The sequence below is a fragment of the Pelobates fuscus genome, chromosome 9 (genome assembly GCF_036172605.1).
Source record: "Pelobates fuscus isolate aPelFus1 chromosome 9, aPelFus1.pri, whole genome shotgun sequence".
NCBI classification, from domain to species: domain Eukaryota; kingdom Metazoa; phylum Chordata; class Amphibia; order Anura; family Pelobatidae; genus Pelobates; species Pelobates fuscus.
This window is the reverse complement of record NC_086325.1, coordinates 132,776,892-132,799,792: the sequence shown is the minus strand read 5'-3', so window position 1 is coordinate 132,799,792 and position 22,901 is coordinate 132,776,892. Positions and strand designations below refer to the sequence as shown.

The 22,901-nt window shown below is 43.2% G+C and overlaps 1 protein-coding gene across 4 annotated transcripts in view; it reads right to left on the bottom strand.

Annotated features, from left to right (window-relative positions):
• The window catches only part of ASS1 (argininosuccinate synthase 1), an 87,229-nt gene extending 70,664 nt beyond the window's left edge, over positions 1 to 16,565 (bottom strand). The window contains exon 1 of one of the 4 annotated variants that reach the window (XM_063432441.1): positions 16,469 to 16,565. The gene's annotated coding sequence lies outside the window, so the exon portion shown is untranslated. Of the gene's footprint in view, positions 1 to 15,625; positions 15,645 to 16,261; positions 16,359 to 16,380 lie in introns of those variants that run through there. The other 3 variants (XM_063432443.1, XM_063432444.1, XM_063432445.1) reach the window with 3 other exon arrangements.
• Between the last annotated feature and the right edge of the window lie 6,336 nt (positions 16,566 to 22,901).

Sequence of the window (22,901 nt, the reverse complement as noted above, 5' to 3'; positions counted from 1 at the left end):
ACTGGATGCAGTGGCCAGCGGACTTCCACCTTGTCTAAGAGCCGTAGCTGCAGCCGCCCTGCTAGTAGCTGAAGCCGATAAACTCACTCTGGGTCAAGAACTTTATGTACGAGTCCCACATGCAGTACAGACGTTGTTGGATTACAAAGGAAATCATTGGTTTAGTAACAGCCGTATGACCAAGTATCAAGCAATGTTGTGTGAAAACCCAAGAGTGCATTTAGAGACTGTAAACACCTTAAATCCAGCTACCCTTTTGCCACAACCTACTGAAAGTCAACATGATTGTTTGGAAGTAATGGATGAAGTATTCTCAAGTAGACCAGATCTTCGTGATTTTCCCATCCAGAACCCCGATGTTCAATATTACACCGACGGCAGTAGTTATGTGAAAGAAGGGATCCGCTATGCAGGATATGCAGTGACAACAATAGACAAGGTGATAGAAGCTCGGCCACTGGCGAAAGGAACATCAGCACAAAAGGCAGAATTAATAGCACTAACACGAGCGTTACAATTGGCTGAAGGTTTAAGAGTAAATATCTATACGGACTCTAAGTATGCGTTTTTAACCACTCATGCCCACGGAGCTTTGTATAAAGAAAGAGGACTACTGAATTCAGAAGGCAAAGAAATCAAGTACGCAGCTGAAATCCTACAACTATTGGAAGCAGTGTGGGAGCCGAAAGAAGTCGGTATCATACATTGTCGAGCGCATCTGAGAGGAGATGGTGATGTAACCAAGGGAAATCGGATGGCAGATAGTGCAGCTAAGCGTGCTGCTGAATCAGGAAGACAGGAGTATGTAGGGCATATAGCTGCTCTTATACCAACTCCACTGTCCCAATGGACTCCAGTTTATACAGCTCAAGAAGAGGAGTGGTTAAAGACTGAACCGGGAAAGTATCTGGAGAACAAGTGGTATCAGCTAGAAGATGGAAGAATAGTTATACCAGCATCGCTAGCGGTAGAAATTGTCCAAAATTATCACAACGGGACACATTCTGGGAGAGACAGTACTGAAGAATCTCTTAGAAAACATTTCTACATACCAAGATTGTCCAACTTGACTCAGGCCATTGTACGCAGATGTGTAACGTGTGCTAAGAATAATGCAAGACAAGGACCAGTAAAGCCACCAGGAGTTCAGTTTATGGGGGGACTCCCCATGTCCGATCTACAAATAGACTTTACAGTGATGCCTAAATCGGGTGGACATCGTTACCTGCTGGTAATTGTGTGCACCTATTCAGGCTGGGTAGAAGCATGTCCTACTCGTACAGAGAAAGCAGGAGAAGTTGTGAGATTCCTGCTACGAGAAATAATACCCCGATATGGACTACCCTGTTCTATAGGATCGGACAATGGTCCAGCTTTTGTTCACCAGTGCCTACAACAACTGACTCATATGCTTGGTATAAAGTGGAGGCTTCATACTGCATATAGACCCCAGAGTTCTGGTAAGGTAGAGAGAATGAATAGAACTATAAAGAACCAGTTGGCTAAAATGTGTCAGGAAACACAACTTAAGTGGAACGTTCTCTTACCCATAGCTTTATTGCGAATCCGCAGTACCCCTACCAGAAGGATGGGCCTCTCTCCTTTTGAAATCATGTATGGGCGACCACCTCCCGTACTTGGTAACTTAAGGGGGGACTTGAGTCAGTTGGGAGAAGGAATTACCCGGCAGCAGGTTGTAGAGTTGGGTAAGACTATGGAGGAGGTACAGAAATGGGTACAAGATAGATTACCTGTGAATATTTATCCCCCTGTTCATAGTTATCATCCAGGAGATCAAGTGTGGATTAAAGAGTGGAATAATGTACCGTTAGGGCCCAAGTGGAGAGGTCCTTATGTTGTTCTTTTGTCTACCCCTACAGCAATAAAAGTAGCAGAAGTGACTCCGTGGATACATCACTCCAGGGTTAAACCAGCAGCAGTCGATTCTTGGCAAGTTACAGCAGATCCAGAGAATCCCTGCAAGATCCGGTTAAAACGCACTACTCAGTCGGAGTAACGAGGAATTATTGTGGATTACAAATTTTATTGTTACAGGTGTGAGTGAGAAGGCCATAATAAAGCCTGTCCGCTTACCATCACATAGTGTATAAGCCAGGAAAGTCTCGAAGGGACACCTGTGAAGATGAGCAGAACTCCATTCCCTGCAGCCCCTCACATCCTGGAAGCTGAGGCGCCATCGCACGGACGAAGACTGAGGATGACGGCGAAAGATGTGCTTTTGATAGTGTTTATTTATATGTGTTTTTATATTCAGGAAGGTAGAGGTACCGACACTCCTAGCTGTGAGGTATGCATTAAGACTACGAGAACAGGTAACCATATTTCCCAAACCCTAATTTGGCATTCACAATACGAATGTAAAGGAGATGTATCGAGATGTAGATACTTAAATATAGATTATAGTGTGTGCCATTTAGGAGTAGGAGAACCTAAGTGCTTCAGTCCGGAGTATCAGCCTCGTACAATTTGGTTGACTCTCAGGAATGGAGATCCTCAGGGGACCCTAATTAATAAAACGGTGTTAGAATCCGTACATTCTTCGGGTGTTCTGCTATTTGATGCGTGTAAAGCGATATCGAGTGGTAGAAAGCCGTGGAATGTATGTGGGGATCTTAGATGGGAGAGGACGTATGGGTCTAACGATAAATATATTTGTCCCAGTAGCAAAAAATAAATATGTAAGTCCTAGATGCCCAAATAGAGATTATAACTTTTGCCCATATTGGTCTTGTGTGGGGTGGGCAACTTGGGGACAGACAGTAGACAAAGACATGATAGTGACTAAGTTGCCGACTAGCCCTTATTGTAAGTCTATGGAATGCAACCCAGTCCATATACTCATTAATAACCCCGACAAGTTCTTAGATAAGTATGGAAATTTATTTGGGTTTCAAATATACGGGACGGGTTTAGATCCTGGGACATTATTGTTTATAGGAATAGAGACTGATACGGTATCCTCCCAGACTCATCAAGTATACCATTCCTTTTACGAAGAGATGAGTATAGATAATAAGATCCCCCATAATGCTAAAAACCTGTTCATCGATTTAGCTGAAAGTATTGCCGGTAGTCTTAATGTTACCAACTGCTATGTGTGTGGAGGTACTAACATGGGAGACCAATGGCCTTAGGAAGCAAAGGAGGTAATGTCCGGTTCTGAGGCAGTTGACCAATTAATATCTACACAAGCCGATTATCATATGAGTGTTAGAGGTAAATCTGAGTGGAGATTAAAGACCTCCATCATAGGTTATGTTTGCATAGCAAGGAAAGGAATAATGTATAATACTTCTGTAGGAGAATTAACTTGTCTAGGGCAAAAAGCTTATGATGATGATACAAAGAATACAACTTGGTGGTCGGCTTCAAATGTCTCAGAACCATCTAACCCGTTTGCTAGATATGCCAATTTAAAGGATGTGTGGTTTGATCTATCCATCACATCTACTTGGAGAGCCCCAGCAAATTTGTACTGGATCTGTGGTAAGAAAGCCTATTCGGAGCTGCCACAGGACTGGGAAGGGGCATGTGTGTTGGGTATGCTCAAACCATCCTTCTTCTTGTTACCGATTGAAACAGGTGAGACTTTAGGTGTTAAAGTGTATGATGTGAATCATAGGAAGAAAAGGGGACCCATAGAGATAGGCGCCTGGGAAGATGATGAATGGCCTCCCCAGCGTATTATAGATTACTATGGGCCAGCCACGTGGGCTGAGGATGGTACCTTTGGTTATAGAACCCCTATTTATATGCTCAACCGTATTATAAGATTACAGGCGGTGGTTGAGATTATCACAAATGAGACATCACAAGCGCTCAATCTTCTAGCGAAGCATAACACCAGGATGAGGACAGCAGTCTACCAAAATAGATTAGCCTTGGATTACCTTTTGGCAGTAGAGGGAGGTGTATGTGGGAAGTTTAACCTAAGTAATTGCTGTCTTCAAATAGATGACGAAGGGCAAGCAATAGCTGAGCTTACTAGCCATATGGTTAAACTAGCGCATGTGCCTACTCAGGTATGGAAAGGGTACAATCCAAGTAGTTGGTTTGGTAGCTGGTATGAGTGGTTTGGAGGGCTTAAGGCAGTGGTAGGTGGAGTCCTACTGATTTTACTGTTGTGTCTACTCCTACCGTGTCTTATACCCTTAGTAGTTAGGTCTGTGCAAAGCCTGATAGGAAGTATAGCAGAGAGGAAGGCTGCTGCACAGATAATGGCGATATATAAGTATAAGGCTCTAGATCAGGGAGAACCAATGCAAGAAGATGAATGTTGAAGATTCACATCATAAGATAAGTCTGGTCTGGTTCATGGTAACCTGAGGTATATGCAAACCAAGGTTAAGTGATGCCTCAAGTAATTGTGAAATATCAGAGGCATCAAAGGGGGGAATGTGATGTAATTCCAGTAAAATACAAGTTTAGCAGGCTAAGATTGCCACAAGGCATATGTATGTATATGTGTTTGTAGTATCAGTTGGTTAATTACACGTAGCTAAGATACTGTCATCACTGTACTGACCAGGTGCAGGAATGTAAGAACTGGAATTACGCGTCCCTCTCCTTTGTATCAGATGAGCCACGTGGTTAGACCGGATGGATGAGTTTAGACTCTATTCATTAAATAGGTTAAGGGTATGTGTGGGTGTAGTTAATTGTGGGAGGAGCTACAGTGCTATATAAGGAATGTACTCTATGTATTCAGTACTCAGACTTTGCTGTATTTTGGTGACGCTAGTCCCTCTGAGTCCCGATCGGTGATCCAATAAAGAATCTCTTCCTTCCTGAAGAAACCTGTGTCCATCTCTCTGTGCTTGGCTTCCGTCAGTTTCTCCGGTATCAGTACTAGTGTATGCAGAGTGTGTGTTGTACTAGTATATGCAGAGTGTGTGTTGTACTAGTATATGCAGAGTGTGTGTCAGTATATACAGAGTGTGTGTCAGTATATACAGAGTGTGTGTCAGTGTAGTGTATGCAGAGTGTGTGTAAATGTGCAAACAAGGGCCTGCAATCTGCAGGGGGAAAAGGGGCATTTTGTTTTCACATTCATTTTAAATTACATTTAATTAAATGTTATTCCACCCTCCCTGCTTCTTACCTGTGTCCAGGGAGGGGTGAGATTCAATTCCCTGTTGGGTGGCATGGTGGGGTCCCCTGCTCTCTGTTACTGCAGAGGGGGCCCAGCACACTGCGTTTGCCCATTCAGCTCCTCTCTTCCATTAACTCTCACGAGCGTGGCCTGGTAACCCATGGCAAAGCTCTGACGGCCGTGGGTCTCGCGAGAGGGAGACCCATACATGTCAGAGAGGGAATATGTGTCACCCCCTGATGGCAGCCCTGCCCAGAACCGATGGGATGCTGACCAACAATGTATTTGTGCTCAGTGTGCTCCCTGACATATTGCCTTGTAGTGGCCTTTTTATTGGGGAAACTGATAAAGAAATAGAGTTGGATAGGCACTGGAATAAAGGGCAGTACACAAAGTTAAAAACTAAAAAGGAACTTTGATCCTGTTCAAAGCTCGCACTGAAAACACGTATAAATAAGGGCCTTTGCCCCCTAAACAGCATGTAAAGGAATAATGTAGAGCAAAATCACGTGTACTCTGGAACAGCAGAATTCTAACCTATATAGTGAGCACGTTAAGCAGTTTCTATCATTCCAGATACTGTAGACACATTGCCCATAATGTTCTACCAACCAAAAGGTATTTCATCTGCTAGAAGTTTACAAGTGAATCATGGAAAATGTAGTCCATAGCATCTGTTAAGGCAGAGGTTTCAAACCTTTGGTATAAAACAAAACAACGGAATCTTCAGGCATTTAACAATATTCTGGACCCTTTATAACAACAAGTCTCCCATGTGAAATTAGCTTATACAACAAAGATAAGTCATCTACATATTGTGCTGCAGTGTGACGTCTTGATAGGCCGCTGTACAGCCCAACGCAATATACTGACATAAATTATATTAAAACCGTGTGCCGCAGACATTAAATAAAAGAGGCCATTGAGATGGATAGACTGACGGCAAAAATCCATGAAACTTTCAAACATTTTCATAAGAGTTGTGACCCATAACTAAATGAATCACAGCTCACAAAATAAGAAGCTATTGCCAATAGGTACTGTGAGACACTAGACCCAATTCACTATTTTACAAGTCCAATAAAGGCACACCGAAGGAGAGAGTCGTGAGAGATGGAAAAACGTGTTTGTTTCTCGTTTTTTTTGTTTCTTTGCCTAGTTCTGTTTTATCATGACATTATTTACGTTTGAACCTCCAATTTCAAACGAAAACTAATGTTACATTTTACGTACGCACAAGAAAGCAGCCAGAACAACACAGTACGTTGTGCACAAAATCACGCCACCCCCACTCTGTCCCAAACACATATGAACCTTCAACTGCTAAACTGATTTCCCTGAATACAAAAAATGGTTACTCTAGCATTCACGTGAAGAAACTTCCCTACACGACTTGTACTGTTCTACTTTCCATATCGGGGGAATGAAACCATTCAAAGGTATACCGAAACGCTTCTATACGTCACATGTACCTGATGAATATAAATGTATCATTTGTACACACATAATTTTCATGTGCTCCTTGTACCATTACTGGTTTTCGTATGCTAGTTTCTCCAAGACTCAAACTGTTAGAAATTAAGCTCATAATTGATTTAAACACCTGTAAAACAAGACCCAAACATGTTCTGTGAGTTTGTCTTTGTTGAGAAATTTAGAGGATAATTTCACAGGCTGGCAATGACAAGTCAGGAAATGCCCGGGGTGTTTTACAACTTTACAAGAAATTGCAAAGCGTTTGATGTGCAGTTGTTTTACAACTCATTTTTCTTTTTTTTAGATGATACTGAAGTTGGCGAGCTTCGAACATTCCCTAACTTAAACTCATTTTCCAGGTCAGTTATATTGGTCTAAAATGGCCACTTACCTTGTCAATTAAAACACAATTCCTTACAGTTTTATTTACTTAATCAGAAATTGGATAGTGTATTGACAATCTTAGGGGATTATTTTTTTTTCCAGGTATTTCGACCTTTGCTTGCAATTCAGTGTGAAATTCCTACAATTTACCATACTAGTGATTCATCCCAATGTAATTCTTTACCATTTTATGTCTTCTTTAAAAATGAGTAACAGAACTGGTAGAACACATTTGCTAAATAAATCCCCCTGTTTTTTTTTTTGTTCTGCAATGATTATTCAGTAGCAGTGCAAACAACCGGTGGGCAAATAGTGTAAATGGGACACTATAGTCACCAGAACTACTACAAATTAATGTATGTGTTCAGATATCTACAGCCTGTCCCTGCAAGCTTTTTCATGTAAACATTCAGAAAAAAGGCAGTGCTTACATTGCTGCCTAATAGCACCTCTAGTGGCAGTCACTCAGACGGCCTCTAGAGGTGCTTCCTGGGTCCAGTGCTGCACAGTGTGCAGCAATGAAATTCAGCGTCTCTATGGAGACGCTGAATGCTCTCTATAGTGATGCATTGATTCAATGCATCTCTGTGAGGAGATGCTGATTGGCACAGCATGGCATTTGACATGCATGCTCAACTTCATAACTTCATTGGAACTAATGCAGAGAGGGGCCTAGTGTAAGAATTCTTTTTTGCCCCCACCTCCCCCCAGCGTAAGAGCAGACAATCCCCAGATCCCATGATGCAATGTTAGCTGGGAATCTATCGTTTGCTCATCCTTGCAGGGTTGCATTTGTGAGCAATGTTTTGGCGTTTACATGTAAGCATGTTTTTGTATAAAGTATGCGTGTACATGTAGGGGTGTATTTGTATTTACTGCTGCCATTGGAATGGAGTGGTGTACTTGTGTGCAGTGTTTGCATTTGAATGCAGCTGTATTCCTGAAACGTTTGAGTGCCACCTTTACTCCCAGCATCTGATATTACAATGGCTGGTTGCGCTCTTAAAGAGCCAAACTGGACCTCTGTTCAGCAATACCCATTGGGTTGCCCTAAGTCCATGGCCAACCAGATGGGGCCTTCAGGCCCCGATGCTGCCGTTCCACTGCTGTTGTAGGCAGAGAGCTGCTATTCCTGCTTAAAGCGGCTCTGTCCCCCAAGTACCTTTCTACTATTGTTTCCTCTTCTCTTCCTCTCTCAGAATCTGTTATTCTTTTCTTCATTTCTGTTTTATTTCTCTTTAAAACATAAAACAAAGGAGGGGCTACTTTGTCTTGTGTATTTTTCCTACACTTGACACTCTTGACAAAGGATGGAGCTTAAAGCAACTTTCACTCCTTGTTAGCTTAACAAAACAAGTGAACCTTGCCTTAAGCTCCACCATTTTGTCACAATTACTACTTTATCTTATGTTTTAAAGAGAAATAAAGAGCGGCACACATAGGACCCCATGTAACAAATTACCAAATGGTTTGACTACTTACATTTGGGGGAGGGGCCAAAGCACTCCTGGAAATGTGCTGTAGTGGTTATGGTGCTTGGAGTGTTCCTTTAAACTAAGCAGGATTGTAGCAAGCTCAGCTCTGCCCTGTGCTTTAAGAACCAACAGGTTGTAACTAAACTTTGTTTCAGTCTCTAGACCTAAAACCGAACTCAGCAGAATCTTCCCAAAGTCAGTTAAACGCAATCGCAAAGATCTAAACTGACCTTAACTTCAGCTGCCACTATACAAATACATAAAGCTAAATTAATTTCCCTCCTGCTGAGCTCGTCGGAATCGTCCAGCTCTGTGAACTAACCACCTCATTAGCAATTCCAACACATGAACAAACTGAAAGAGCAAACCTATTACCAAAGCGAGTAGTCCTGCTGAGAAAATGAGACTCTGGCCAGTACAAGCCAGTACTCGCCAACACTAGATTGTAAGGAGAACAAAGTAACTTTTCAGGCAACATTATATTTAAATCCTTCTTTTTCTTTAATCTCTGCACTTGGTAGCACTTTTTTATTTTGTTACCACTATGGTTATTGATTTTTATGTGTTTATTTATTTATAACTTTGGTAGGGAGAGTTGGTTCAGGTAGACACTAGTGGTTAGACCACGGTGTCGAGGTAACTTTTAGGGTGAATTGAGAGATTTATATATTTATTTTGTGTGAGGCTTTTCATCTGCGTTTAGACCTGATTACCCAGTCCCTTGTTCTCTGGGGACCCTGTGCCTATTCTCTCTCTAGTACACACTTGAAAAAAGCCGTAAGCTGAAACGCGTCAGTTTATGGAGACTGCTGTAGCTGATTTGGATTTTTGCTGCTGTTTTTATCTTTTAAATAAACCTTTTTTAATCAAGTACCTGCATCCTGGGCATTTTAAAGAAGGGGCAAGAAAACAGTCAGTATTTGTATCCAGCTTACACTACTCCTTATCCATTCTACGATCCTAGTCTGAGCCAGATTTCATTAAGTGGCTCCGAAATATGTGAGTTTATACATTTATTCACTATTTTAAACCGTTTTGTATGTTTTTACCCTATGTTTGTCTTTCCTGTTTTGTCTCTGCAGGAACCCTTTTGACAAAAGGGTAATAATATATACTGGTTTTGTGTGTGCTCTCACCATTTATATCACTATTATATTTGCACTTATTTATGTGTGGTGGAGTGACCCACATAGGTGATAGTAGCACCCTTTTTATTGTATTTTAACCTTTATATACACACTATTTTATAGATATTCCAACATGTTTATAACTCCTAAGAAGCCACAGGTTGACTGAGCCGTTATCTACTGATAAAATTAATCCTGATAGAAGCTGTGTTTATTATAGCAACCTTAATCGACGATAGGTGCCCAGGAAGGCACAGCATAGGATACTAAATCTTCTACAACACAGCTCCAGATAATTGCTGCATCATAATTAGAAGCTTAGAAATTCAGTTTTATTAGAAGATTAGCTACTTATTAAAAACACAGCTTATTTCATCTACCCTATACTAGCATCTCTATTAGACAGTCTTCTATCATTTGCATTAACACTATCTGGATCACTATCGCTCTAGCTAATTAGCTATAGCACTGGTTAATTAGCCCTTTGAATATATTCTTAACTGTTAAGCAAACTCAACGACCTTTGGGTATTACATTCAAAACTAGCCTGGCTGATTGCCAGCACTAACGAACTTGACTAAAAGCTTACTCTAGCTTATAAGCTAATCAGAATCTCGGCTATTTTTCCAGTCACTTTAACAATTTAAAGGACCACTATAGGCACCCAGGCCACTTCAGATCAATAAAGTGGTCTAGGTGCCAGGTCCCTCTAGTTTTAACTCTACAGCTGAAAACATAGCAGTTTCAGATAAACTGCTATGTTTACACTGAGGGTTAATCCAGCCTCTAGTGGCTGTCTCACTGACAGGCGTTAGAGGCGCTTCTCACTGTGAAAACCACAGTGAGAAGACGCTGACGTCAATAGGAAAGTATTGAGTAATGCTTTCCTATGGGTGGTTTAAAGGCGCGGGCGGCTCTTGGCGCGCATGCGTATTCGGCGCTGACGTCGGCAGGAGGAGGAGAGGTCACCAGCGCCGAGGGGCTCCCTCGGCGCTGGAGAAAGGTAAGTGGCTGAAGGGATTTTAACCCCTAAAATGGAGGGGAGCTGTGAGGGTGGGGGTGGGGACCTAAGGACTACATAGTGCCAGGAAGGTTCTATAATACCTAACTGGCAACTCTCAGGATAAGCAACACTTTGACACATATGTTGCCATCTTTGTTAAACAATCTGGCTGATTGCCAGCACTAGCGATCTTCATTTAGCTAGAGCTAATCTATATATATATATATATATATATATATATATATATATTTTTTTTTTTTTCCCCCCTTCCCCCTTTCTTTTTCCTTTAACTTTTTGTTTCATTAAGTTTCTCACAATACATATTATTATTGATCTCCCTATTGTGTGATTATAATTTTAGTTTTTTTTAAAATAACTTTAATAAAGGATAAAATACATTTTAACTTATGTATACACTCAAGTGTTTGTGGGCAAAGTCTCCAATCTGTCAAAATAATTTTTACTGAGGGTTATTCCCTCCCTATGCCCTCATACAAAATCTACCAAGATCCCTGTATCTCCCTATTTAGGGACTCAGGTAAGGGCACAAACCATTGCTAAACAGTTTGACCCTTTACTGGGGAACCAGGCCAGGGTACTCTGGGGACTAGCCCACTGTTGTGGTTATGGTGCTGGAGTAACACTTTATACTGATCTATTGGTCCTGAAAGAGATGGTTATAAAAAATATGGATAGCTTCATATTATGGTGAATGTTACTTTAAAGGTCCTAAATGTGATAAAGAAAATATAGAAAAAAAGAGGGGAGGGCACTTTAAGGACCCTAAGCAGTTTATATGGTTCACTGTAGTGGTTATGAGTCTAATTGTGGAATCTTTCTTCCGATTTTACATCAAACTGTTATGGAATTGTCTAAAAACTATCGTAGCTCTCCCTGGCACATTACCAGGGTTATTTACTAAAGTGGATACATTGATACATGTGGCCCTTTGACAATTGAGAATTTTTCCAATTTAGCACTTTCAGCCTATACTTTTACATTTATTTTTAATCAATGGCAATTCACACTAATGATTGACCCTACTATACAAATGTTTCCAACCTTGCTTGCAGGGCAATAATGTTAGCTGCAGCAGAAACCTGGGCGATAGCATCCATTATCTCACGGCACCATAGCCACTGCAATGAATTGTAGTGGTTATGGTGTTTAGAGTGTCCCTTGAAAAGAACAGTTTAAACATCAAAATCAGTTAATCCTAATGAAGTTATTTTGCGGCATAGATGCTACAGCTGCAGCCTTGCTAATGAAAACAGTGCGATTTCTGAGAATCAGCACTGTTTACATTTCACTAGGGGTCACTAGGGGTTTCCAAGAAAAGTAGAGTACATTAAATAGAGAAAAAAGCATTGGATCGCAGCAGTTGCCATGTGTCCTCACTGTTTCCCTATGAGAAGCATCTAACTGAACAAAAACCATCAAGATTGATGATCGGGCAGCAGTAAGGAGCCTCCCTCTGCGCAAGAACAAAAGTGAGCTTTAGGGCTTTTTATTCCTATCAATTAAAAAAAATGTAATAGGAACCCACTCCTCAGGTGGCTGATAGAGGCGATTCCTGGGACAGTGCTGCACAGTGGGACTGCCATTCAGTGTCTCCACCCTCTGCATGGAGACACTGAACTATCCTCATAGAGATACGTTGATTCAATGCATCTCAAAGAGGAGATGCTAATTGGCCACAGCTGTGTTTGGCTTGTGCTGGCTCTGCCCCTGATATGCCTCCTTGGCAATCACAGCCAATCCAATGCTTTCCTACTGGAAAGCACTGTGAGTGGCTGAGAACACCACTTTTGATTATGTCAGCCAAGCAGGTAGATCAGGGGTAGAGCCAGCAACAGCAGACTGAAATAAAATAAACATTTTGCTATATTTAGGGAGGGATCCAGGGATCCTGACCCTAGTGCTAACACTAAAGGGTCAGGAAAATATGTTTGGGTTCCTGACCCTATAGTGTTCCTTTAATATTAGGAATAAAAGCTATGTTTGAAATTATTGGTAACATGACCAATTCTAGGAATAGATTAGTTTCCTATTTTGTATTTAACGCTGTTAAATACAAAATTCATATTTTTCCTTTCTTAGAACTTTTAATTTGGCTCTTCCTCTTGTGGTTCCAATTAACACATCCATGTAAAATATATATATATATATTTTAGTTTTCCTTTAAAGCAGATCTGTCACATTCAGGGTCTTGGCAAAATTTTCCCTTGATGGGGACATTTCCAGTTAGGGTCCAGGGCCATGGGGTGCAGTAAAGGTTAGGTCTACCTACCTGATGCCTTCTTGACTCCAGAATAGCAGTCAGATCTCTCCTTGGATCAAGAAACTATTACCGGCATGGGAGAAAAGGTAATATTACTGTATTCGCTCTACCTACTCTAGCATGTTATGTACCGTAAACAATGATTACTAGCATGTTCTTTTCATAATAATGACCTCTCTCTGAATCATATACTGACTAGCTACTACTACTTTGTAAGACATGTTGGTACATTAAGACTACATCGATGTAGCTGATCTAGCAATGTTAAGCAACAATTACTTTTATTATTATTTTATTTTTATTTTATTAACCAAGCTTGTATCAATCTGTTTACATGACGTTTTAAAAACAAAAACAAAAAATATGGCAGTCTTTCTTAGAGGTGTATTGCTCACCATCTTGTTATCATCAACTCGTGTTACCCCACAATGCCTCCTCTTTCTATTCTGTACCCCATAACGCACATGCCATAATAAAAGAAAGATTTACAAAAAAAAAGAAACTATTACCGCACAAATTAAAATGATGTTTTTTGCAAGCATGCATCCAGTTGCTGTTTAAACATCTGTACAGACTCTGATAAAACCAAGAAGTGACAGAGCTGCTTTAAGCTCAGGAGCGTTTACATCACTATTATATCTATATATATATTTATACTGCATTTCGTTTCAGTTTTGCTTTCTAAAGAAAATGAATTTCATATTGTGACGTAATCATGTGCAGGAATGAGTGAACATATTTTTAAGGGGGAGGAGGAGGAAACAGGAACAATTTTTTTTTTTGCCTGCTACAGGAGTTCTAATGAAGAAAAAAAAAAGAATACTTTTAATTTAACTCTTTTTGCTATTATTTGTAATTGGACTAGTCAATATAACAGAAATTCTGGAAATCTGGGAAGGAAACTGAATTAACATATCTAAATTATTATATTGTACATTGTAGTGAATGGAGAGCATATCTGAAGAATTTAGACCAAAAATAGCTGATTTAAGAGCAGCTATGGTGCCAGGTTCCGAGAAAAAGACTAGCATCCAGACTCGATTACATATTAAAGAAATTGCTTAATTCCATCCAACCAACATTAAACCAACGTAGAAGTTGACAGTGCACTGAGGATGGGAGAGGGGGCAAAAAGACAGACATTGTCTAAGACAGGGGTGTCCAAAAGGTAGATCCACAGATGTTTTTAAACTACAGTTTCCATGGTGCGTTCCCATTCTAAATGCATGCAAAGCACCATGGGAGTTGTAGTTCAACAGCATCTGGGGATCTACCTTTTGGGCACCCTTGGTCTAAGCTCTTACCCCCATACCCACATGCACTGTAAGCTTCTGCATTGTGTTAATGCTGGTTGTATGGAACTGATGTGATAGAGTTTGGATGCTGGTCCTTTGGGGATGGGACCCGGCAATGTAGGTGCTCTTTCAGTGGGTAGAGAGCCCACCAACAGTAAGAAAATTTGGAATTCTAAATATCTCTATATCCATCTTTAATTATAGCTTTTTTTACATTTGGATTAAAATTCACCACAAATCACCGTACAGTGATTGAACTCTAAGTGGGATATTCACTACAGTGAGGATGCAAAGGGAATTTAAAATTTAAGGTAAATTTGAAATTCACTTTGAAATTTTACCTTGAGCGAATAAGCCTGTAATACATTTTGCAATAGTACTTCCTGCTTGCATCGTGATGTTAAGTATTTTGTAGGGATCCAAATGTAAAAGGCAAAACAAGTTTTTAGAGCCCTACAACAGTTGACCACAACAACTCTCACTACTCAAAATAAAGCTGGCCAAGGATGATAGGACTTATATATCAAAATCAGTTAAAGGCTCACAACTCTCCCAGTCCTGGAGTCAGGTTTGATTTAAAAGATACTAAATCCAAATCAATTGTATTGATACTAAATAATAGACTTAATTCAATCCATGGCTGGTCTTACATTGCAATGTGGAGTTCAATATTAGCCCCTTGTGTGCAGAGGGGTGCCCAATGCATTGTCTGCCTATTTACTACAAATAGATGAAACCTCATTCATTATGTTAGAACACAGTGCATGTGTCTAAGTACCTGGAATGGTTTAAAAAAATGCTCTGCTTCTGCCTGCATTCACCAGGAATTACAGACAGCAGCCCTACTACACTGACCCTGCTCTCTTACAGTCCTCAGAGCATGCTCTTTTAATAGCCACAGAGTTAGCATACGGAGGACATCCAGGAGAACAACATGGGGGACTTACAGGAGAAACAGCATGGGGGGCTTACAGGAGAAACAGCATGGGGGGCTTACAGGAGAAACAGCATGGGGGGCTTACAGGAGAAACAGCATGGGGGGCTTACAGGAGAAACAGCATGGGGGGCTTACAGGAGAAACAGCATGGGGGGCTTACAGGGGAAACAGCATGGGGGCTTACCAGGGAAACAGCATGGGGGCTTACCAGGGAAACAGCATGGGGGGCATGCAGGACATGGGGAGGGGATACAGCAGAAGCAGCATGGATACATGCAGGAGGAGCAGCATGGGGGACATGCAGGAGAAGCAATATGGGGAGAAAATTTGTTTGGGGGGTCAGGGAAAAACAAAGGGATATCATGTTATCCACTCATCGACATGTTTGATAGGTATAGGGGAGCATGGTTGGTTTGTGGGATTGTGTGGCTGACAAGAAGAGATTATGTGGCTGGGATAGAGTAGGGGGTAACTGCAGGTAGGTACCTGAGGAGGGAACTCACATTGCAAGTAGGTACAGGGAAGGGAGCTCACAGTGCAGGTAGGTACAGGGAAGGGAGCTCACAGTGCAGATAGGGGAAGGGTCCGGTCAGTTCAGGTAGGTGAGGAGTACTAAGAGAGCAGTCAGATAAGGGAAAGAATGCTCACAGTACAGGGTCCTGTCAGTTCTGGTAGATGAGGGGAAGGATACTCACAGTACAGGTAGGTGATGGGAAGATACTCACAGTGCAGGTAGGTACAGGGAAGGGTACTCACAGTGCAGGTAGGTGAGGGTAAGGATACTCACAGTGCAGGTAGGTGAGGGTAAGGATACTCACAGTGCAGGTAGGTGAGGGTAAGGATACTCACAGTGCAGGTAGGTGAGGGTAAGGATACTCACAGTGCAGGTACAGGGAAGGATACTCACAGTGCAGGTACAGGGAAGGATACTCACAGTGCAGGTACAGGGAAGGATACTCACAGTGCAGGTACAGGGAAGGATACTCACAGTGCAGGTACAGGGAAGGATACTCACAGTGCAGGTAGGTACAGGGAAGGATACTCACAGTGCAGGTAGGTACAGGGAAGGATACTCACAGTGCAGGTAGGTACAGGGAAGGATACTCACAGTGCAGGTAGGTACAGGGAAGGATACTCACAGTGCAGGTAGGTACAGGGAAGGATACTCACAGTGCAGGTAGGTACAGGGAAGGGAGCTCACTGTGCAGATATGGGAAGGGTCCTGTCAGTTCAGGTAGGTGAGGGGAAGTATACTCACAGTACAGGTAGGTAAAGGGAAGGATACTCACAGTGCAGGTAGGTCCAGGGAAGGGAGCTCACCGTGCAGATACGGGAAGGGTCCTGTCAGTTCTGGTAGATGAGGGGAAGAATACTCACAGGACAGGTAGGTACAGGTGAAGAAGACTCAGTGCTGGCTGCTCACTGTGCATCCTGCCTGTCTCCCAGCCTTTACATAGCAGCTCGGCCAGGGGAGGGGAGGGGGTGTGCTCATGGCGTCACTGACTCACACTCTGCACACTGAGCTGTCATCATAGCTGTGAGAATAGAGTGAGCTGAGCCCATCAGTGAGAGACTGGGAAAACCCAGGGCACTTCTCATATTACACACAGTGCATATTATGCCATGCTATATAATATGTAATATAGTGTGTACCAAGCTTTATATCATAAACTGTTCATATTACACACACATTGTATATTATGCCATGCTATATAATGTAACATAGTGTATACCAAGCTTTATACAGGGCCGGCCTTAGGGGTGTGCGAGCTGTGCGGCCGCAATGGGCGCCATGGAGCAGGGGGCGCCGTGCGGCCGCACAGCCGGCCGGGATTTAAAAAAAAAAAAATTTTTTTTTTTTTTTTTTTAATTTGCAGCGGGGGCGGGGCTTACCGTGCGGCGGGGGCGGAGCTAAAAGCGCCGGAAAACTGATGCAGGGGAAGCAGGAAGGAGTCCCTGCTTCCCCACCAAACAGTCACCAGGAGCTGCACTGCCTCCACAATGAACTCCACAGGTAACTGTGATTGTCAGGTGTGTGTATTACTGTCTGTGTGTGTGTGTATGACTGTCTGCCCCTGTGTGTGTATTACTGTCTGTGTGTGTGTGTGTATATGACTGTCTGCCTCTGTGTGTATGACTCTCTGCCTGTGTGTGTCTGTGTGTAAGACTGTCTGCCTCTGTGTGTGTATTACTGTCTGTGTGTGTGTGTGTGTGTATGACTGTCTGCCTCTGTGTGTGTATTACTGTCTGTGTGTGTGTGTATGACTGTGTGTGTGTGTATGACTGTCTGCCTCTGTGTGTATGACTGTCTGCCTGTGTGTGTCTGTGTGTATGACTGTCTGCGTGTGTGTGTGTGTGTGTGTATGACTGTCTGCCTCTGTTTGTGTCTGTGTGTATGACTGTGTGTGTCTGTGTGTATTACTGTCTGCCTCTGTGTGTGTCTGTGTGTATTACTGTCTGTATGACTGACTTTCTGCCTCTGTGTGTGTCTGTGTGTATTACTGTCTGTGTCTGTGTGTATGACTGACTGTCTGCCTGTGTGTGTGAGACTGTCTGCCTTTGTGTGTCTGTGTGTATGACTGTCTGCCTGTGTGTGTGTGTGTATGTCTCCCTGTGTGTGTGTATGGCCATCTGACTCTGTGTGTGTGTGTGTGTGTCACATACAACCAATACACGCATATCACACACTGTTAATACACCCATTACAAATATCACACATAGCATACATATCACACACAGTCATCACACCTCTGTGTGTGTATTTGTCACGGTAATATACCCCAACACGCAGGAATAGTTCACAGTCAAGAGACAAGAAACAGTGTTCGTCTTACCGGACCTTAGAATGGCCGTCTAGGACGAGAGAAAGACAGAGTCAGAACAAGCCGAGGTCAAGGGAACTGAGAGACAGCGTAACGTAGAACAAGCCGAGGACTGGTACACAGAGGACAAAACAGCGGATAAGCAAGCAAGGATAAGGAGAGAGCGGAGTCAGGAACAAAGCCAAGGTCAAGCACCAAAAAACCAACTGAACGATACAAGCACTAAAGGGAACTGGACAGAAACCACGATAGGGCAAAGAGCAAGGGAAACAGGTGAGTATAAATACCCTTAAGGTTCACTTTGATTGGCCCCTGTCATATCCACGCCCCCAAAACGTGAGTGTATGGGGAATGTGGCCTGACAGGGGCCAATGGGAGACTGATTCTAATTTAGTCTCCCACTGTCCCTTTAAGAGCGCGCCCGAGACGCGCGGCGCGCTCTTAGTGTCGGGCGGGACATGTGACCGCTTCTCGCGGTCACTGCCCGCCTGACTGATCCCATCGTTGGCTGAGCCGCGCGCGGCTCGTGCAGGAGCAGGACCGCGCGCGGCGAGAAGGGAGGACCCCGGCCGGCCCCTGGAGAGGGTAAGTACCGCTACAGTACCCCCCCCCTGAAGACACGCCCACCGGGCGGGGAGGAGCAGGCCTGGCAGGAAAACGAGCGTGGAAAGAACGCACAAGGCGAGGAGCGTGAACAGCGTCAGCGGAAATCCAACTGCGTTCCTCAGGCCCATAGCCCTTCCAATGTACCAGATATTGGAGGCGACCCCGAAGCAAGCGAGAGTCAATTACAGCCGCCACTTCAAACTCCTCATGGCCCTCCACCGAAACCGGAGGAGGAGGGGGGACATGCCGAGTAAAACGGTTGCACAGGAGGGGTTTTAACAAGGAGGTATGAAACACGTTAGGAATGCGTAAATTTTTTGGAAGATCCAATGCATACGAGACAGGATTAACCACATGCAAGATACGAAAAGGACCAATAAAACGAGGGGCCAACTTCATAGAAGGCACACAATGACGAATATTGCGAGTAGAAAGCCAAACCCGGTCTCCCACAGCATAGGATGGAGCCGCCCTGCGATGCTTGTCAGCGTGAACCTTCTGGCGAGCAGCTGAGGCCACCAAAGAACACTGAACCTGCTCCCAAGTATTACGTAGACTAGCCAAATGTTCGTCCAGAGCTGGCATGCCCTGTAAGGAGAATGCAGCTGGAAGAACCACGGGATGCCGGCCATAAACAACGTAAAAAGGGCTGTTACCGGAGGATTCATGAGCAGCATTATTACGAGCAAACTCAGCCCAAGGAAGCAGGTCAGCCCAATTGTTCTGATGGTGGGACACGAAACAGCGAAGATACTGCTCCAGAGATTGGTTGGCACGTTCAGCAGCTCCATTAGACTGGGGGTGGTAGGCTGAAGAAAACGAGAGGGAGATACCCATCTCTGCACAAAACGCTCTCCAGAATCTGGAAATAAACTGGCTACCCCTATCGGACACGATCGAAGTGGGAATACCATGCAACCGAAACACCTCCCCGGCAAAGATAGAGGCAAGTTCCTTGGATGATGGCAATTTGAGAAGAGACACAAAATGAGCCATCTTAGAAAAACGATCCACAATCATCAGGATGACAGTTTTACCATTAGAGGGAGGTAATTCAACAATAAAATCCATGGATATATTGGACCATGGCCTCTCGGGTATGGGCAACGGATGCAACAACCCACAAGGAACTCTGTGGGAGGACTTCATACTGGCACAAGTGCTACAGGCATTAACGTAATCGGTGACGTCCTTGCGCAAGGAAGCCCACCAGAAATATCTAGAAACTGCTGAGACTGTCTTAGAAATACCAGGGTGTCCAGCAGTTCTAGTGTCATGATATAATGACAAGATGTCTCGTCTCTCTGGTATATCAACGAATAGCTTATCAGCAGGCCTCTCCTCAGGAGCCAAGTTTTGTTTAGCCTGAATAGTTTGTAAGAGAGAAGACGAAATAGAAAGAACAGTAGTCGCTATTATTCTGTCAGGCTGAATGACAGGGGTAACATCGACCTCGAGTTTGTCAGTAGTCTCGAATTGTCTGGACAGAGCGTCAGCTTTAGTATTACGATCACCCGGTCTGTAAGTGATTATGTAATTAAAACGAGACAAAAAGAGAGACCACCTGGCCTGCCTAGAAGACAATCTTTTTGCTTCACTAAGGTATGAGAGGTTTTTGTGATCCGTTAAAATGAGGATAGGATCCCTGGTACCCTCTAGCAGATGTCTCCATTCCTTGAGCGCCAAAATGATAGCAAGGAGTTCACGATTGCCTACATCATAATTCCTCTCTGCTTTGGACATCTGTCTGGAAAAGAAGCCACAAGGGTGTAACGGCTTTTCAGGTGAATCTCTTTGAGACAAGATAGCACCTACCCCTATCTCAGAAGCATCAACCTCAAGAATAAAGGGCAGTGAAGGGACAGGATGCTGTAAAACAGGAGCAGAGGCAAATGTAGCTTTCAAGAATTCAAAGGCCTCGAGTGCTTCTGGTTTCCAGACATGAGTATTACCATCCTTCTTGGTCATTCTGGTTATAGGCGCTACAATGGCAGAAAATCCTTTAATAAAACGCCTATAATAATTAGAGAACCCCAGAAAACGCTGAATAGCTTTCAAACCCTGGGGCAGAGGCCATTCCATAATGGCAGACAGTTTCTTGGGATCCATACGAAAACCCTTGGCAGAGATTATATAACCCAAGAATTGGACTTCAGATTGATCAAATGAACATTTTTCGAGTTTGCAATAGAGACCGTTAACCAGAAGAGTTCTCAACACTAATTTAACATGCATGTGATGAGTCTGTAAATCATTAGAATAAATTAATATGTCGTCCAAGTATACTATAACGAATGTATGTATAAATTGACGTAGGACATCATTAATAAATTCTTGAAAAACTGCTGGGGCGTTACAAAGACCAAAGGGCATCACAGTGTACTCGTAGTGGCCACTCCTGGTATTGAAAGCAGTCTTCCACTCGTGATCCTTTTTGATACGTATGAGGTTGTAAGCACCCCTAAGGTCCAATTTAGTAAAAACTGTGGCCTGTTTAAGCCTATCAAAAAGTTCTGTGATCAAAGGTATGGGGTACGCATTTTTGACGGTGATTTTATTAAGGCCCCTATAGTCAATACAAGGCCTTAATTCGCCATCTTTCTTAGACACAAAGAAGAACCCAGCCCCTGCCGGGGAAGAGGATCTTCTTATAAATCCCTTCTCTAGAGATTCCTTGATATATTCCTCCATAACCAGATTCTCCTGAGGAGATAAAGGATATATTCTCCCTTTGGGAGGCATCGTACCAGGTAATAAATTAATTGCACAATCGTAAGGCCTGTGAGGTGGCAATCTTTCAGCCTCCCTTTTATCAAAAACAGATTTAAGAGACAGGTACTGAGAGGGTATGACCGTAGGCACGGGAGGAATATGAGTAGAATTCAAAGGGGTGACTTTAACAACACAAGACTCTTGGCAAGAATCACTCCAAGAAACTATTTGTCCTGACTCCCAATCAATGGTGGGATTATGAGTACGTAACCAAGGATACCCTAACACGAGGTGAGAGGAAGGAGAAGTAATGATCTGAAACCGAATGGTCTCAGAGTGTAACACCCCTGTAGACATATGTAGGGGAACAGTCTCATGTGTGATAATTGGAGAGCATAATGGTCTACCATCTATGGCCTCAACGGCCAAGGGTGTCTCCTTCTCTCTGGTGGGTATGTTATTCTCCTTGACAAAACTGGAATCAATAAAGTTTTCGGCCGCTCCGGAATCAACCAGGGCTAGTATATTCCCTGCTATGCAGTCACTATCAAGGTGCAGGGAAACAGGAAGAAGTAACTTATTAAGAGGCAAATGTGAGGACTGTGATGTCACACCCAAGGCCAGTCCTCTATACGGTCTTAGGTGCGATAGTTTCCCGGACGCACGGGACATTCTTGTCTCATATGACCCCTCCTACCACAATAAAGACAAAGTCCCTCCTTTCTCCTATAAAGCTTTTCAGCGTCGGTAAGTTTAGCAACCCCTAACTGCATAGGTTCCTCCTCAGAACCTTTAGATCCCTCGGGAGTCTCAGCTCTAGGGGAGTTAAAGGGAACAAAATGTCTATTTCTGGACCTGGTATATAACCTGTCACGGATCCTGTTATCTATATCGATAAGATAGTCAATCAGGTCCTCCAGGGGTACAGGGAGGTCCTTAGCTGCTACCTCATCTAAGATAGTATCAGACAGACCTTCCATAAAGGCAGTAGTAAGGCCATTATTAGTCCAATCTACCTGTGAGGCAAGGGTCCGGAACTGAATAGCATAATCGGCTACAGATTTAGATCCTTGCTTTATTCTCATTAATGCCCTGGCGGCATTTTTTGACCTTTTAGTCGTGTCAAATGTTCTACGGAACGCTGTGAGGAAGCTATTGAAGTCGTGTACCATAGGCCCATTAGCCTCCCAAATAGGATTTGCCCATTCTAGTGCCTTATCCGTAAGCTGGTGCATAAGAAAACCCACCTTAGATCTGTCAGTGGGAAATGAACGTGGGTACATTTCGAAGTGGAATTCCACTTGATTAAGGAATCCCCTACATGTCTTAGCGTCCCCTCCATACCTAGGTGGCGGGGTTAGATGTGCAGAAGCATTAGACATATTAGCTGTGTCCGGTATAGGGTTTACAGGAGGCGTAGGTACAGGTACCGGAACAGATCTGGATAACAGTGTCTGGATGGCTTGAGCCATTTGATCCATACGGTGATCCTGTTCTGCGAATCTAGCCTCATGAGTGGCCATCTGTTGACCTAAACCTGCGGGGTCCATGGCCCTATCGTAATGTCACGGTAATATACCCCAACACGCAGGAATAGTTCACAGTCAAGAGACAAGAAACAGTGTTCGTCTTACCGGACCTTAGAATGGCCGGACTAGGACGAGAGAAAG